The sequence below is a fragment of the Cupressus sempervirens genome, chromosome 8 (assembly GCF_028749045.1).
Source record: "Cupressus sempervirens isolate cs-2001-9-10 chromosome 8, ASM2874904v1, whole genome shotgun sequence".
Lineage (NCBI taxonomy): Eukaryota > Viridiplantae > Streptophyta > Pinopsida > Cupressales > Cupressaceae > Cupressus > Cupressus sempervirens.
The window spans coordinates 161,515,266-161,534,997 of NC_143125.1; the positions used below are offsets into that span (position 1 = coordinate 161,515,266).

General features: G+C 38.0%; 1 protein-coding gene across 3 annotated transcripts in view; it reads left to right on the top strand.

Moving 5' to 3' along the window:
- Positions 1-2,103: 2,103 nt before the first annotated feature.
- Positions 2,104-19,732, top strand: part of LOC149542062 (increased DNA methylation 2-like) — an 83,991-nt gene continuing 66,362 nt past the window's right edge. The window contains exon 1 of one of the 3 annotated variants that reach the window (XM_089797104.1): positions 2,104-2,239. The gene's annotated coding sequence lies outside the window, so the exon portion shown is untranslated. Of the gene's footprint in view, positions 2,329-19,732 lie in introns of all 3 variants that reach the window. The other 2 variants (XM_089797106.1, XM_089797105.1) reach the window with 2 other exon arrangements.

Genomic DNA, 19,732 nt, shown 5'->3' on the forward strand with positions numbered 1-19,732 from the left:
ACTCTCCACTTGAAGAAGACAATTTTGGTTGGGGGGATGGTGTTTGGTTGTCCAAATGTTGTCCCTGGAAGAAATATTGGGGGGCTTTTGTTTTGGTTTCCCAATGTTAGTTGGTCTAGATTTGTTGTTTGGCTATACATTTTAGGGGTCTTCTCAACATTATATTATTTGGTGGGCCTTTGTTTCTCATATGGTTGTTATCCCATTTGGGTGAAGAGTAGACATAAGCCACAAAAGGTTTGTTTACTTTTGATGTTTGATGTGAACCACTCTGGTTAGATTTGGAAGCAACTCCTTGGGGTTGATGTTGTTGGGATGTGAGGTATTGTGGCATTTCCTAGGTTGCTCTAATGTTTTGTTGGAAGGTGATAGCTCTCCTTAAGGGAGTGCAATAGTGGTTGAAAGGCTTGTCTTTAACTTTTATGTTGAGTGGCCTCTCCCTTATATTTATATGGGAGAGTTGTTTTTCTTTTGCTAGATGTTAGACGATTGCTGTTAGGTTTCAAGGGCTCATTCTGGATTGGTGTTTTTGTGTAATTTGGGTAGCCAGTTTTGGGGCTTCTCCTAACTTTGTGGTTGAGTCAAGAGCTCAGATGGCTACCAAGGGGGTCTTGTGTTTCCTCCTCTTCCTTTTTGTGTACCTCTTCATTGTTCCTATTGAGATGAGCCTCTTTTCTGTTAAGGTGGAAAGGGGATGTGCAACTAGGAGGTGTATCTCTTTATAGATGTTTTCTTTCACCACTGGGGGGCTTTGCTCTCCTCAAGGTTGCTTAGGGTTCAGAATTGGGAAGATATGGATTGTTTTATGGTCATGTATATGATGGCTCTATGGCCTCTAGTTATCTTACGTGCCCTCTTTGACACCTGCATTGTAATGGGCCTGTCATGACCTTGTGTTATTTTGCTGACAGTACAACACCCTTCTTGTTGTGTTGATGGTCTTCTCCATTTCTTTCTTGTTCTAAAGTGCCAACCCCCTTTTTGGCTTCTTAATTTATCAAAAACAATGTTGAATAAAACAATTCATAAGACTACCAAATTTCATAAATTGTGGAGGTTAAAATTTTAATCATAAACTCCACTACAAAATTTATGGGACCTCCCACTTAAAAATAATCCTAAAATGTCTCAATAGCACTCGTTGAGTTTTTCCAAGAAGGCCCCAATATCCATGAGACCACACCCTAAGAGAGATGAATCAACAAAGGTAGGGATAGAAAAAGAGAAAGAAAGAAATATAAAAGCGAGACAAAGAGAAGAGAGATTGGGCATCCTTTTCTCCCCTCGCCCCCTACTCTCTCCTTTACCTATCTCTTTATTTACCTCCCCCGCTCTGTACATGTTTCCTCCCCCACGGCCCCCACCCCGCTCCCCCCCTCCCCAACTCACCCTCATTGTATGTCTCTATATCACCATTTCTTTACATTTCTTCTGCAATCTCTATTTTATTATCCCTTCATCTCTCTAACCTATATCTCTCCCTCCTTCTACCCCTTTATATAACTTCCTTTCTCTCTCTTTATATGTCTATCCCCTTGCTCATCCCCTTCTTCTTTACACATTTATCTCTTCCATCTCTATCTAGTTTTATCAACAATGAAGCTTTATTACATTTTTGGTTTCAATTGTAGTTGGATGACATCGATTTTTTTCTTTCTTGATAAAAACAACCTCGCCAACCAATTGACCCTTTGTATTTCACTACATGGCCAACCAATTGACCTCTTGCACTTCACAAATATATATAAAATATAAACCACATTTCTTAATTTACCTCTCACATCCATTACACACAAAGATACACTTGCTTATAGTTAATAAAATCAAAACATTACATTCCTTTCTTATAATCCACATTAATAAAATGTTTTAAAACAAAATATTTCTTAAATAATAAAATAAAACACTTCTTAAACAATAATAATAAAAATAATAATAATAATAAAACACAGCCCAAAACAAGCGCACATGTTTGAAATCAACGTGCCAAACAGAACCGCGCGATTCCCACCCTGAGGGAAGTCATCTACGTGGCACAATCCAGATCGTCCATTCTGTAAATGTACGGCCAGATCCGAGTCCACACACAAATGAAGTCAAAGTGGGCGCAGGTGCGTCGTGCAGGCAACGGAGAAAGGCAGACGCAATCACAGCGTGTTTGTATGGCGCTCGCTTTTGCTTGTGGCGGTGCTCTTCATTCATATATTCTCCACAGAATTTTGGCTTCCTCACTCTCGTGGTACGATATATTTCAAACTACCATTTTTTCCCCAAAATTTCATGTTTGCTTCCGTATGGGATCTCAGTTACCTTAGATCCGGGATTGGGGTAATAGAATTTTGAATCTGAAATTTGTTTGATGATATTGATTTTCATACCAATTGCTTAGAAATTGTGGGTTCTTCTTATTTCCTTCAATGGCTGCCTATAAACACTACAGCTGTACACGTTTGTGATTTGTGTCTGGCATGAAAGTGAGTGAGCATTTGGGTGTGCTGATTTTTTTGTTGATGAATATTGAACTCCGTAAAAGTGCTGTCTTGAAGTTCTCGTTAGAGTGGCATATCCGTCGTTGAAAACTTAGTTGCATATCAATGTGTATTTCCCTTGTTTATGTCGAAAAACGAGTTTATATAGATGAAACTTGTCTTCACGTGGGGAATTTTTGCAGCGCCTTCTATCTGAGATGAGACAGGAAGCTCATTTCCTCTTGAAGGATTCGATTGAGAAGTATACTTTAGGCATCAAAGCTTTCAAAAGTAGTAAACTAATATCGAAGTCAACGAAGTGTCACATTTTTTCCCACTCGTAGTCAAAGAGGAAAGAAGAAACATTAGTCACTATACATAATTACCGCCATCATGATGACCCCCTGACAAAAAGACTTCTGGTGGGCTTTCTTACCGTGTCAGTGCTCCGCACTCTATCTTGGATAAACCTTTCTACCAAAGAAGGATAATAACCATCTGTCATGTAACACTAGTCGCCAGTGGAATAGAAAAGTTAGTTAGGAATTATCTACAGACAAACTGATGAACAACAATTTTTGGAAAAATTAAGCTTTTGCTAATTTTACAAGAATCAACCTATTTGATGACATTAGTCCAACCTACATTCCATAGAGTAAAAGCATTAACCCAAAGAAAATGGCAATTTAAAACATTATTTCTTAAATCTCTAGCATTTGGAAGTCGATCTTGGCTTTAGTCATTTTGGCAAAAATAATTTTGTCACTACTGCAATTTCACGATTATGTTGCTAGTGACTAGTGAGAGGTCGTTGAATGTACTCCAAACTCCTGTGCTTGCATCCTCCATTGAGCTCGATTTAACAAATTTGACTTTGAAGCTCTATTCTATAATGCAAAAGGAAGCAAACAAAGAAAAATATCATGTCTTTCTTTTGTGGAAACCTGATTTCTTAGTGAGCTTTGCTTTTGAAAACTATTGGGTCCAATTTATTGAACTTTTCTCGCATGTTTCGTTTGGTCAGGAACCCATACATAAAGTTCTTTTCTGAGATTTTGTTACCCATCAGAACTACACTTTTTTGAAAATTCTGAGAACTAGTTTATTTGTTTTCTCACCTCTAGCCATCTTATAAAATAAAATGGAATCTTTATTAAAGTTTGAGGTTTATTTAAACCCAAACCTTATGCATAAGTATAGTTCATTTTGAAAGTTCCACAAGTTGCAGCAAGGTGATGTCATTCTTATGTCATCATTTTATTGTCAGCCCCTTTTGCAGTGACTCCCTTGCCTTTTTATTCAGATCTTTTAAAGGCTGCATCCCTGACTGGTCCAGTTGCATTTTTTTTTTTTGGCAAGCCTTATCATGTGGCATCACCATGTCCTCTGGCTGATAGTTTCCCACCTTGCTAACATCATCATATCCAGAGCCAACATCATCATCAATATTCCCATCTAAACTGAATATCACTAATCTGTTGGTAAACAGATTTGTTCTTTCTGATTTTAACTCTTTAACACTCTAATTTGTGAACAACATTTGATTACAACAGTTGGAAAGTTGCTTCTGAAAAGACTTACTTTCCTCTGAATTATTAGGTACAGCTCCCTATTGCCAAATTTGCAATGAATTTTGTTTACTCCTAATCTAAACAGGGTATGTTCTTAACCAGAGAACAGGAGAGATAAACCAAGTCAAACCTATATAGGATTTAACTCAGGCAAGAAATGATATTTTGAGGGTTAATTAAGTTTATGAACTCACACATCACATGAACTCATGGTTAATATGTACTGAGGCTAACTGATCTATCTAGAAACTAAATTGCAAAGAGAGAGAGAGAGAGAGAGAGAGAGAGAGAGAGAGAGAGAGAGAGAGAGAGAGATATTAAATTGAATGAAAACATCTAAAGGATCTCTTTTAAGCCTATAATGACATTACTTATCATATTCAGCTCATTGTTTCAAAATAGGGGAATGAAGCTCTATTCATTCCTCGTTTCAATCTAGAATAAAGAGAAAACAAGCAATTAACAATTAACGAAAATGGAACAGAAAATAATTGATACTTAAATACCATTCAATTGACTCTGCAACATCAAGTACTTCACACCGAAAATTCGCCGACCTTTTATTAATCTTTCATTATCATACATATAGGATTTCGAGATGATCGTTACAATGGAAGTTCAATCGGTTCATCTCCTAAAAAATTACAAATGGCAAGGAACTAGTTTATCTATTACAATGATTACATAAAAAAAAATGAAAGGGCGGAATATGAATCACTTTGCCTTCTTTCTTTTTTTTGCCTTTTCCCTATAGGCTTTGGCGGCAACAATGATCGGAATTAGCTCTTCGTGTTTATGGACGTGTACATTAGTGTATCTCAAGAGCCATTTAGAATGCTCTCGGGCCAAGTCTTTAATGACGCCCAACCGATCTTGTAATTCTTCCATGGCCACATGCATGCATCCACCAAGCCTTTGAAGCTTGGAGATTCTGTCCTAGTGACTAGAAGTCATTCCTGTCAAATCATCTATGAAATTGGAGAAATTTGTCTGCATGACAGTTACTCCAATGATTGCCTTCCCTTGCCCACTAGATTGTGAGTCTGTACGCAAACCTCTTAATAGTTCATAATCTCTATCTTGTTCCTTCTTTACTTTGACTTCAGTTTCTTTAAGTCCCTCGTCTTTCGCCATGATCATTTCAAACTTGAATTGCATGCTCTGAAACCACTCAACTAGGGACTCTTCTCCTTTAGGTAAAATCTTTGCTTCAACAGCCTCCTTTACCTTCATGTTGATGATCATCTTCAACAAGGAAACGCAATCATCGCTCTTGGTTTTCTCTGTAGCCAAGGTGGCTCTATTTGATGATATGTTATCTTTCTCTGTTTCCAATCTTAATATAGCATTACCAATCTGCTCTATAATGGAGAGTCCTTCCACCTTGATCTTCTCGCTCCACTCCAAGATTTGCCCAAAATGCTTATCTTCCTGGAGCTGGGAGATAAGTGCCTGAATGTCTGCAGCGGTGGGATCTCTAGTAATGGGCATCCTGGAGATGGTTGCCAAAGGGGTGACTAATTGCCTTATGAAACCATTCAATTCTTGTATTTCCGCTTTCATCCGGACCTTTGACAACTTAAGGCTTTCCAGCTGGCCTTCGATCACCTCATTTGTGGACTTCCACAAGCCGACTTTGGTATCGTGTTTGGCTTCCCCAAGATCCACCTAAGGCATGGTGAAATCATCTATAGTCATATCCTCAATCTTTCCTTCTTTAGTAAGTTTTTCTATTTCCATTGTTAAATGCCCTGTTTTAGGGTCTTGTCCAAGGATAGACAAGGTCTTTTGTTTCTTAACCTTAGTCAATGCAGATCCAGAGCAGACAGCAAAGGATAAGGTACCTTGTTGGCAGCACCTTCATCCTTCCTCTTTTTCTTCCTATCTAGAGTATCTTCCAACCATGAATTTGTGCCTATTACCTTTGAAGCTGTCCCAAGAGAATCTATGCTAAACATTTTCCTTTTGACCAGGGTGATTGCTTTTGCGGTCGAAGAGAGGGATTCTTTTGGGCTTGTGAAACGAGCTTTGAGGACTCTTGGCCTTTCTCTGTCTCTGCAGTCTTCTTGCTTGCCTCATCTGATTCAGTGGACTTACTATCACTACTTCCTCCATCTCCTAAGTCCACTACTTGCACACGAGGGCTGCTTGGTAAGAGAAGTGCAGCGTTTGCTGATGGAACTGGACTACTATGAGGTGAGGGAACTGGAGTAACAACACTATCTTTCGGTTCATCCACCTTCTTCTCAGCTTCTGGCTGGGCACCAATCACTGGGAGGGAGCTGTCCTGACAAGTCTTAGCCATAGGGATATTTTTGTTTGGAGGATGATCACCTTCACCTACTGGTTGAGCTGGTCCTTGAGTTATCGTCAAGGTTATGCTTGATGTGCCACCTTGTGAGGAGGAAGTAGGGGCAGTTGCTGGAGAAGCTTGAGTGGGTGTGCTTTTACTTCGACTCCTTGTTGTAGTCCACTCGACCCACTTCCTGGTCCTTTTAATAATTCGTACAATCATGACATCTAGATCTTCTCCAATATCCTCATTAGGCTTTGAGCTGATAGGAGTATTTATTAGCTTTGTTAAATAGGTATTACCATACATATTCTGCCCATCATCTTCCACTCCCTCCACATTGATATCAACTTTATACATTTTCACTTGATCTACTGTGATTCTGGCGAAAGCACAATCCCGACTCTCGAATTCATCCTTGCAATCGGCCCAGTAGTCGTCAGTGGTGGTGATATGTTTGATAACACTTCCAATCTGCAACACCTCTCTTGCATATCCATTTGGATCAAACGTAGACCTCAAAACCTCATACATCTCCAATTTATATTTCATTTCGAACACCTTTAACATGTTCTTTGCATCAGAATGGGACTCACAACTGAAAGCTCCCACCTTCATAGGAAACTCATAACCTTTCTTCTTTAGACTCCCACTCAGCACATTCACTTGAATTGCTTGCCTCACGATCTCAATCAACATGATCATATTGCTTGGATATCTCGGCAGCTTCAAGGGGAATCCATCAAAAGTTGCAAGACGCAAATATGAAAATGATGAGAACTAGATAAAATAACTCCCGAACTGACTAATGGCCGCCATAGCTTCGGGACTGAATCTCCTCTTTGGGCATCCATGGAGCTCCTTGCAAATTCTCATGGTAAATGCATCATTGACTCTTGTATACTCTGCGTAACTATTTTCCAATTGTAAACATGGGTAGAACTCATAAGGCTTCACATCATCAGGGAAATTTTCTACTCTTGGGAGACCTAGCCATAACTGTAGAGAAGCTAACATGTAAATTAGAAAGGAGGACATATAGAAGGTGTTGTCGAATTTCGTAGCACGAAGAGCATTGGATAGAATCTCGCTTACCTCGTGAACCCAATCAATATATTGGGTGTCATAGCAAATAACTTGCACCAAGAAGAAATATTGCTCAACGAAGTTTAAAAGCTTCTACCTCTCCTTTCAATCTGTGCAAGAGAACTAGGATGTCGACAATCTCAGGCTTGAGATTAGTACCAAAAAGAGTCTTAGGAACCTTACTCTTGGCGCTCCGTGGTTTTTGAAACCATGATTGCATGATTTCCTTTCTCCAAATCATTTTCTTCGGGGAAAACTCAGAGATGGCTCCGCTAATTGTCAAATATGAAAACTCCTCTCGCTCCAAAACTCAAAGGCAATTTACCACAGTTTGTCTATCAATGCAGATCAATACTGTGTCATCTGGCAATACAATCTGTCTAGTGTCCGGGTTATAATGATTTATGCATTCATATATCAACTTCGGAGCTTGGACTACAACTGGAAAACCCACTGCTTCGACTAGCCCATATCCTCGGAGCTTCTCGATAATGCGATGAATAGGCTCTAATCTCACTCTCTTCTAAAAATCTTGCATGTCATAGAAATGAAGAGTAGTATCCGTGAAATTCTGCAGCCAAGACTTGATTCCATTCAATCCGTCGAAACTTGCAAATCTAGTTGTTATTATGTTTGAAACTGAATTTGAATCTAGAAAACGAAAGGAATAGCAAATGTGCGTATACTAGCTTTTAAAAAAAGTAATGCAATTTTAATAGAATAACAGTTCAAGAAAGAGCAGTAGTTTTGTAACAGTTCATGTTTCCACCTATATAGGGGCTTTAATTCACTCGTTGATCTTCAGAATTTGCGCTACACGAATGAATTGAAAGAGAGATCCGTTGGAATAGTAAATGCATAGTTTTAACGGGTATTTAGATGTCTTTTCATTGTTCCATTGGCCCAACGGTAACTTTCTATCTCTCATACTTACTTTCCCGTTTTCCATTAAGTTTCGGGAAGTTATGAACAGAGTACTCCATAAATATCTGCTGAATCGAATTCTGCTTGATAGATCTTTCCTGCAATGGTTAGATTATTTCCATTATCATCTTGAGATGTTTTGCACACGAAATATGGTTCAATCTGCTTACCAAATTGATTTTCTTTAAAATCCAAAAAATTGTCCTCATGGGTTGAAAACCCACCAAGGAGAAGACAATTTCCATTTCTCTGCCTAGGCTTCGCTTTTAACTTTATCTTTTGATTATGTTTTCCCTTGAGTTCGGATATGTAGAAAAGTAGTGCGCAAAATTATTAGGGGCCCACCTTTTGTTTCTTTTCCCTCAGAATTATTCTCAATGCAAAAGAGTTTCTTGTAGATTCTAGGTTCCAGTCATTGAAAATCAGCCGTAGGAGGTGTAATGACCCCATTTTGAGCAAGCATCAGAGTCAATGGAATTAGCTTATCATTGGATCCATGTAGGCTAACATTGGTGATTAGAGGATCTTTTTTAGGAGTTATTTGGCTTACCAAAGAGCGATTGTGAGTGTGTATCTCTTCAAACTCCATATATTTTGAAGGTAGGTTGGTCAATGGGTTTTGACACCGTTTGAGGGACTTACTATTTATAGTAAGTCAATGGATGATTCCAATTAGCTCAGAAAATTTAGAGGAGTTATATGATGCTTTTATATGTTATTTGTGACTTCTGAATTGGGCTCCAAGATTCTTGGAGGGAGTGTCTATTTTTAGAAAATCGCCCAATTAGGATCATTAATCATATTTCATCATCACGATCACTCTTGTGCGGTTGAAGTTCACTACTTGTGTGGTTGAGCCATTTTCGCAAATTTAGATGCATTATTGGTTATAATTTAATTATGTGCACCGAGGTTTCTATTTCTATTGAAAATTTTCAATGGGCCCTTTAGTGTTATAGCTCATTGGAACTGGGATGAGAAGTTTTAAATCACGGGCACATGAAACAAGGACCTTGTGTGTCAGAATATCGTTATATTAATGAAAAGGTCATTTTTGGAGCAATGGGGGAGTACAAATTAATAAAGTGACTTTATTATACGTTAGCATAAAATTATAACTTAAAGTTGCTCTTGGAGGGAAATATAATTAAATTTTATATTTCAAACTTTGAACCAAACTGGCACATATGTAAGTTATGTGAGGTGTTTGCCGGAAGATTGAAGCTCAATTTGCATTTGAGAATTATAAATGCATTCGATGCAAAAAAAGAACCATTCTATTATGCATGTTATTTTGATGAAATTGTTTTGGAAGAGTTTGGCAAGGGTTTGAGCAAGGACATTTTGTAGGAAGTTGGAAGGTTTCTCGAAGTCTTGAAGTCACTTTGAATCAGCGTCCGATGCTGATGAATTGTGCTTTAGTAATTCTGATAAAAAATCAACAAGAGTAGGGTTGTGAGACATTTTGGTCTCTGCTGTTACATTACAAGCTGGACAACATTACTGGTCTGATCGCAGCATATTGGTGAGGCTGTCTATGCTTTATTAGAGGCTGCCATGCCTCAGAAATTCCATCCAAGTGGCAGCATTGGTTTATTGGAAAAGCTGTGTCTGCATTCTAAGGGCGAACGTTTAGTTCCTTGGCTCATTTTTGTATGGTTTAGAGCCTTTCAGCCTTCAACATTGATGACACAGAAAGAATTATTCCTCGTGGATTTAAGTGCCATTATACGGGTTCCAGGTTTTCTTACTTTACAAATTAATAAGCATTTCAATGCATGTGTTTATCATTTTAAATACTTCAATTTCATAAATTGCAAATAGAAGAGTTTTGTACAAAGTTGCATTGGTAGTTTTTGAATTTCAAAGCATTGCAATTGTTTATATCTCAGAAAAATTAAAAAAACTATCTTCCCTCGAGCTTTTGAGTAGGGACGGCAGGGGACAGCGAGATAGGTTTCTGTGACAGCAATTTTTTTTGCCGATTTTGGGGACGGGGGAACAGCTATATATATAGGGAAGATTTAAAATATACCCTGAAATTTACAAATATACGTGTCATTCATATGAAACTAAGCACAAAGCATGTCATTTAAACATTATAGAACCTTAACATACACCATTTGAATGCAATGTAGGAAATAATAACCGATTTAGTGCTCAATTGTCAATATGCATATCAATATGTGAACAAAAATATAAGTTTAGCAGTGAACAATATTTGAATATCATAGAAATATGGAAATCTAAATACGCCAAAAGGCTAGAGGGCTGCCATAAAATTCCACCATGTTCAAGTTCAAAATAAAAAACAAAATATAGAAACTAAGAAAAATGAAGTAGACAACTGCTATTATTCTGTTTCTGCCACCATGGCATCAAAATCAGAGTCCTCATCCTCACTAGCATGCTCCACAGGGAGCGCAGTGTCACTCAATGGAAAGCCAACTAGTCCTGGTGCTGTCTCATCCTCATCTATTTGGGCCACATCCTTAGGCTCCCATCCCAATGCAAAGTAGGAGTCTACCTATACTCTGGAGTCTAATGATCCGCAAGTTGAAGAGCATGATGCACTGCCACCAGTTTCTCCACTTGTTTAGAGGTAAATATATTCCTCTTAATGGAGTGGAGAAATGAATATGTGGACAAATTCCTCTCTGTAGTTGAGGAACTAGCAACCTGTGCAAGGAGACGAGTGGCAAGTACTTTCAATTTTGGTGTATCTCTCCCATGCTAAGTCCACCATCCAATGGGATCTTTTTGTGCCAAAACCGCTACATCCAACCTTTCTTGTGGCTTACTCAAGTTTGGGCCACAAAAGTTGGTGAAGTCAAGGAGCTGTGCATGAAGAAGTAGAGACCTCTTGAGCTGAAAACATCTAATCAATCACTGTTGTGAAGCCATCAAATACCTCAGGATCATCACATGGGAGGCCCCTTCCGTCCAACTCTTAATACCATTTGGGATTTAGAGCAAAGACTACCATATAAAACGGGTATTCATTATGTTCCATATCTGTGTCACAGTAGGCCTAACATGCTCCTCATAAAACCCCAATGTAGGATCCTTTGCTATCACAATTTTCTTCATCTTCCCCAACATCCTGTCAAAAGTCTCATATATCTCTCTAAGACTAGGAGCGTCAGTATCAACATACTACTGACATCTACAATTGGGGCAATGATAGAGCAAATATATCTGCAAGATGCAAACAAAAATTAAAATCAGAAATACAAATTTTAAGTTAGTATGAAAATCAGCAAGCAATAACACTGAATTTAAAAAGTAGCAACTTACCTCGTCGTGGACCACCAGTTGTCATCAAGGATCTTTTGCCTCACCACTTTTCCTTCAAAGGACTTAGAATTGGACCATCATCCCCACTCTGGATTCACCACCATCAATTGGAGGGCCTCATGCACTTCAATTATCCTCTCCATCAAAATGAAGTATGTGCAATACTTATAGAGACAATTCTAAATTAAAATAAAGTTAAACATTAAACACATCACATGTAAGTTTCTAACAATTATAAATTAAAATAAACTTAAAGCAAATTGTACTATAATTAAAATTGACATACCTTGTCTCAATTGGGTCGAGGAACTCCTTCTTAGAGAAGGACTTGAATAGAGCAAGTGAAGTGTGTTGGTTGCATATGAATATTTTCACTTCTCTTCCTTCTAACACCACTCATTTCACCCATTCAATCTTCTCTATGTCCTTCAATGCATTGTTTAATGCATGAAAACAACAAGGGGACCAAAAGACGTGCCTATAAGCAACCTCTACCATCAAACCGATTTATTTGCACACACGTGTAGAAATTGTGATCACTTGCACTACATTAGCCGACCCAACCTCTTTTATGGCATCCTTGAAAATGGTGAACTAGAAATCTGCATCCTTCCTCTTTCCTGAGCAATTTATGGCTTTCAAAAAATAAGAGCCAATAAGGGATGTGACAATGATATTGATGAGTGGCCGATGTCTAACATCGGTCCACCCATCCATCCCAATAGAGCAGCTCGTCTTAAGCCAAGTACGTTTCATATCCTCAAACAACAAAGCAAGCTTAGAGTAATCATTATCTAGGATGGTGGTTCGTAGCTTATGCTCACTAGGGGGTACAATGAGGGATTCATAGACAATATGTCTTTCACCGTTTGTTTGAATTAAGTGGAATGGACTGCATGATATGGGACACTATTAGCAACAAAGAATCTACCAATGGATGCCCCAAAATTTTTCCTTTGCCTATGCATTAAACAAACTTTTCACCGAGCTCTTCTCACCACTACCCATTTTTTCCTCTAGTCTTAGTAGGGCTGCCACTAGTACCAATGGCGGATGAAATATGCCTAGATGATTGTGAGTAAACAAATCTTTATGTAATTGTCAAATTTTGCCCCCCCATTTCAACCTTGAAGTGCAATCTTTGACATTCTGTTCTCTCCTCATTAGTCAATTCAAGACAAGCTTTTGTTGGTTGGATATTTTGCAACTGACAGTTTTGGGTAAAATCCGGTTGCAAAATAGGTAGACCAGCCACAACGTGTGAGGCAAAGTCTCTCCTACCTTAAACGGAAGGTTCCCCCTTCTCACCGTTCCTTGGATCAACTCAAGTTAAGCAAGAAGTTGAGAGATTTGAAAGGGTATTACCAATATTCTTTCCTCTTAGCTTTCAGAAAAGAATCCACTTATCCACAGAGCGAGTAATGAGCAAGATGAAATCTTTAACTACACTTTTATCTAGTAGCTGGAAACGGTGATACCAATAAACTAACACCAACTCAAAGGCTTATTGAAAGCGTATCAGTTTGGCTTTAATTCCTGTTTTAACCTATTCTATAAGAATAACCTCTACATTGGGGCACAAAGACTTCCAGAAGTAGAGAATTCTAACTATTTTTTGTGAATTTGAGATGGTAATACAAGCGACAGTCAAAGCTTCTAGTCTATGTATCACCACAATTGCTCCTAGTGAAAGCTTCAACTCCGATTGCTTCTTAACTCACTATGCTATATTATTCAACACACAATATAACATGAATCAAAGACAATAGGCACAAATTAGAGTCAAAGCTTCTAATTTGCTCTATCACAATTGCTTCCAGTCAAAGCTTTTAATCCAATTGCTTCTTTTATTTACTTTTCTCCCAAATTGGTACTACACAATCAAAGTTATGCTTGCACAAGTTTGACAACGCTTTCTTGTATACAAAAAAAGATGATTTTTACAATGAGGGGGCACTCCTTTACATAGCAAAGGAGTTGAGAAAAAATTGGAGGAAAAAGTGGGATTAACTCAACCAACTTTGACTCGATCAAGCTAGGTGAGAGAAATTATTGGATTACATGTCATGAGGACATGCAATTACAGGCATTTGAGTTGCATGCAATTGGATTACATGCAATCTATCTTCTGCATCTACAAAGCTAGAAAACACTTGAAGAGAATGTTGAAATCGTTGATTCCGAATGAATCAATCCTATTAGCAAAAGCCTTGCACTCCGTGATGATCGTGGGATCAGGAATTCTTGTATTTTGCGGTAGTGCATTCTCTTTGATGAGTTTTTAGTTGTCTTTTTGAAAACTTGATTTGATCAAGTTTTTCCTTGTTTGATAGTTGTCGTGAATTCTCCTTTGTAGATTGGCACATTTTTGAGTCTTCAACGCTTTGAACACTTTCTTTATGATGTCTGGATGTAAACTTGGAACAACTTTTGCACCAGCATTTTGCACCTTTTTTTTTTTGAAGCAAAGTGCTTGGCACATTCCCACACGAACTCAGGTTCTTGGACAACCATTGGAAAAGTGGAGACCAAATGAATTACTCCTTCCTTTGAATCAAAGCATATCTTCTCGCCAGAATGTCTCTGTTCTTTGAAGAAGTTCTAACATATCTTGAAGAGTACGCCGCAACATGAAGATGAAAACATCTTCTAATGAGATTAGATCCATAAAATCCTTTGGATTTGAGTTACAATGATGAATCCATGAGGGATGAATGCTAGAAGTACGGATTAGATACTTATGAAACACATATGATGGCTGGAAATGAATCGGAAAACATGCGTATTTGGATGGAAAGGGCCAAAGTCGGACTTGGAAAGAAATTTTGCATGTGGGCAATGATGGGCTTTCATGGGTATGGCTAAGAATGCAAGTTGGGATGCATATGGATCTATGCAAATGATGGCTTTGGTGATTAGAAGTGTGACCTTTTACCAAAATCGAGTTCTTTAGATGCAATCGCATGTAAAGGGATTTACATGCAATAATGACTTCATGAAATCATGTAATTAGGTTCAAAGGATGAGATTACATGTAAGTGGGTTTGGGAAATAGGTTTATATGTAAATGCATACGAAGGATGGAATTACATGTAAATGTGGATGGAAGATGAGACTACATGTAATTGCATGTGGGGAATGAGATGCAATGTGTTATGACAGGTAATGATGAATGTGAAGTGAAGTGAAACGTGCTCAAGTTTTTGGGAAAGAACTTGCAATATCTTCCAAATGAAGAAAAACGAGAAAGCAAGCAAACAAACAATGAAAATAAGCACAAAAGAAACCTGTACCTTAGGTTTTAGACTCAAACATGTCAACAAGCAAGTTGTTTTCATGTGCAAATTCGAATTTGAAGTTTGGGGAAAATTGAAAAGTGTGAAAATAAGAGTTTTTATTATATTTAAAGGCAGAATGCACTTTTCATGGCATATGTACGAACAAGTGTGCAACATCAAGCTAAAATATGCATCAAAATAGCAAGATAAACATTAATTAGTAAGCAAGATTGAAATGTCTACTTACTCGGAGATCAACGAGCCAAAATAGCAAGTTTTGTAGACTTGAAGACCAATTCTCCCTCAAATCCAGATTCACAAACAACTATTTGACTTCCTCCATGCTTGCAAATAATGAATGATTAATGAGGATTTAATGGTCGAATTTGACATGAGAATGCAAAAAATGTGGTCTCCAAAGGCAATAGCATGCATTAAAACTAAAAAATGACCTCTATTGATCCAAACGTATGGGCTGGAAATGCCATTTTCTGGATGTTTTTAACAAAAATGTGCCCTTTTCATGCAAAAATCTGGGTTGTTTTTGAAAAACCGTGGCCAAAAAAATGCATGTATTTGAGTGGTTTTTGATTTGGGAATTCAAAATCGTTTTCCTCAAATGCATATACATGTACCCAAATGCAAAAATGTGACTCCAAAATGCAAAAAATGTGGATAAAAACCCAAATTTCGGGGCGTTTTTAGCAAAAACGTGATTCATAGAAGGCATGAAATGAAACATTTTTGACATCTAAAGGCAAAAACGTGTTCTTCAATAGCAAATATATGGATCAAAACCTCAAAACGACTTCTATTTGAGCCAAAATTTGATCAAAATTTGCCCAAGTTTGGGCGTTTTTCACCAAAACGTGGCTTAATAATGCAAAATCATGACCCGAAATGCATGTGTATGCATTAAAACTAAAAAACACCTCCCTTGTGATGGATTTTAAGCCATTATATGGGCAGATCTAAGCATTTTTGATGAAAAATGCGTGCTTGGAGGAAGAAAACAAAGTTTTTTGCCCTTGAATCTTCAATTTTGGGTTTACCATTTGCAAATGCATGAAACATATGTAAAACACATTCTCCAAGAGGGATTACATGTTTTAGAATGTTTGTAGTAGATCTTTTCATGTAAAACGCACTCTAGAAGTGCCATTGCATATTTTAAAATCATGTTTCGAGGCAAAAACACGTTCTCCAAGTGCTATTACATATTTTAAAAACTCAAATATGCATTGCTCACTCTAGGAGGGTCATTACACATATTTTAAAGACTCAAATATGCATTGCTCACTCTAGGAGGGTCATTGCACATTTAAAAAAAACTCAAATATGCATTTGTTACTCTAGGAGGGTTATTTCAAGTCAAAGGCATTTACATGCTTTTAGTTCAAAAACTCATTCTCTAGGAGCATTTGCATATTTACATGCAAATGGGTTTGAAGGAAATGTAATGCACAACTTAAGTGTAATGACCCTGCTCAAATCTGATCTCAAAGTGCTGATAAGGAACTCAAGGAATATCGTCAAATAATATTATAATTCACTTGCAACCTCCCAGCTTGCTGGTTTATGTGATCAGACTGATATAAATGCTTGTAGAAGAAACCAAAGTACTCCAAACACTTAGAAATCAAACTACAATGCATAAACTTTAACCTAGAGGCATCAATGACTCAATTTCATCTTTAACAATGCTCATATATGACTTCTAAATGCAAAACATGCACCTACAGCCAACTGATAATTTTAGCAAACAGTTGGTATGCAACCTATATGTTGATAAGAACATCTACAGCCATTGACAATTTGTCAAATAGTTGGCATACATCTTCATATCTTATTCAAATGAACATTACAACTATGTGAGACTTCCCAAAGATGATGTCTTATTGAAATGCAATTGTCTACACAAGTTTTCATCGAAATGCCAAGACTCTTGGCTTACAACATGACCCAACTGAAAATGCCAAAGTCTGATTACATCGTCTACCAATAACAGCTCTATAAAATGCATCTAAATGACATGTAGATAGCATGAAATCTTCAAGGAATTTGTAGCTTGAAGTTGACTTGAGTCTCCAATGGTGAAGCAAGCATTATCTCAGAAGATGAAGACCTCATGAACCCAAATCGAGCCACCTATGCTGCCGCCCCTGTTTCTGAAGCAATGGCAGATATAAAATAATATGCAGCCTCTTGGTTGCGAACAAAGCCTCCAACAAGATCGCCTAGACCTCTAATATGAAGCGCCTCCACTCCTCGATGAAATTGTCCCAAGATGAAGTGTCTATGAGCAAAATCGAACCTCTCACACAAGCTGATATGAAGACAGAAATTCTGGAAATGATTGGTACAAAAATCTGAGCATGCAATCGAACTCCTTCATGCCAAATTTATGGAAGACTTAACACCAAAATGTCTCCTTAGAGCCCTAAATCGAATCATACAAAAAAATTGGCCAAAGGCCACTAAGGTTTAACAATGGAGCTCAAATAGAAAGTCTGAAGTAACTTTCTCCCAGCTGCAATAATTCAAGTGATATTTCACACCGTCAAAATTGCACACCAATTGAGAGTTTTCGTTCTCAAAGGCTAAAGACAACTGCAGAAACCCTAGGCTCCACAACCATCAAACATCAACATCAACAACAACAAATCTGGTTCGAGAGAATGAAGCCCAGGATGCTTATTTATTCTTTTTCTCCACTTTCTCCAAAAACTTCTACAACATTATTTTATTTTATTTATCAAGTGACTTTATAAGATATTTTTTAATTTAAGTGACTTTATTAAATTAATTAAATATAAAGTTACCCTTTTATATTTATTTATTTGATAATTTTATAAATGATAAACTTAATACCACTTATTTATTTAATTAAAATAATTAATTATTCATCCTCATAAAATATTCATTATTTTGGACAACATAATTAATTAAATCAAATTACCTCTAAAACGGGGACATTATAGTCTGCCCCTCCTGAAATTTGCTTGTCCTCAAGCAATTCACCACCTGGATCCCACAAGAAGAATTGCATAATATCCTTGTCATCATCAAACAACTCCTGCAACATTTTCTCAAACCATCTGTCTTACCAACTCAATACCATCACCAAGTGCCGCAGAAGTATAGGCCTCAAGTGGAAGCAAGCCAAGAGACTGATCATCCTTGCCTCCAAACTTCACGCAAGATAAACTATCATCCCAACTATTCAGCACATGCTCTCTTGAATTGTGCATCATGAATAGGTCATGTACATGAGAATAAAAAATGAAGCTGTAAGCATTCCTTACTATGTACACCTCTGAAATCTCCTCTGTGAGCCCTGTTTGCAGTCCTGACGCACTAGTTGGATCACAAATACTATCAACAATGCTCATCTCAAGACTGGAATCAAGAGAGCTATCATCATCCAAGCTATAGAGTGGATTGTCATATGACCAAGCGGCTTCCACTTCGAACAATGGATTGAGAATCATCTCATGTTTCCCTTGAATCACCTTTTTCTCTCTTACTGTCCAGCCCTCTGATACAATGCAAGCCTCCATCCGTAATACCCCTCAATACATGCCTCCTACCATCAACCTCAAAAGCCATTTCCATCTTAGGTACATTAAGGGTAAATACTCCCAAGTCCTGGAGCCACTTCATTCCCAAAACTATGTCCATCTCTCCCATATTGACCACATAAAATCGTGAATGTAACTCATGGTTGTTCAATCTCAAGGTTAGATTAGCAACCTTTCTGGTGCATGCGAGAGTATATCCATTTGCTACTCGAACTCTGAATCCGCCAAAATCCTCAACTTGAAGTCTGTACCGAGCTACAAAATCTCCATTAATAAAGTTATGTGTCGCACCAGTATGAAGCATAGCGATGCAATGCTGTCCATCAACTGTCCTTCTGAACTTGAATGTAGTCTCATCCTGAACATTGGTAATATATGCCATGGGAGCAGAAGTCTCCTCACCCTGATCAAGTTCTGAAGCAACCTGCTAATCAACTTCATTAGAATCAGAGTCCTCAAAGTATGCCCACATGAAACGGTTTGCCTTGCTCTTTGGCCTCAAAAGGCAATCATGATCTTTGTTGTAAGGCTCCTTGCACCAATAGCATAATTTCTTCTTCCTCAACTCTTCTCGTGTCTCCTCATCCATCATAGGTGCTGATTTTTTTTTCTTGTCTGATTGTTGGGGAATCTCATTGCTTGTTGAAGGGATTTCCTTATGCAAGCTCTTGCTCTTTGGTGCTGCAAACTCCATGCTCCTAGCCTTCTTCATCGCCTCCTGAAGAATAGAAGGATCAAAGGCTTCTATCCATCCTCTCATAGGCTCCAATAAGCCCTCCATGAATAACATCACCGGTCGTCTCTTTGAGATATTGAGAACCATTACTGACAATCTTTGAAAGTCACCAATGTAGTTCTCCAAATTCCCAACTTGCTTGAGTTGAGCCAAATCTCCGAAGTATGATTCTGGGTCTTTCTTGTCAAAGCGTTCCATCAATCTATCCACAAATTCCTGATAAGATGTAATCTGATTATGCTGCAATGTAACCAATCCATGATACCACCATTTGTGTGCTGCTCCTTCTAGGTGCAAAGTGGCAAACTTGATGGCTTCCTCTTCTGTCATGGGTCGAAGAGCCAAGAAAGTATCCAACTTATGAATCCATGACTGTGCAGTAGTTTTGCCACTTCCATCAAACATAGGTAATGTAAGCTTATTAGTAGCTTGCTTGAGATCCTTATTCTGATTCTGAGGTCTCCTCTCCTTTCGGGACCTGTAGTAGTCCATCCTCGT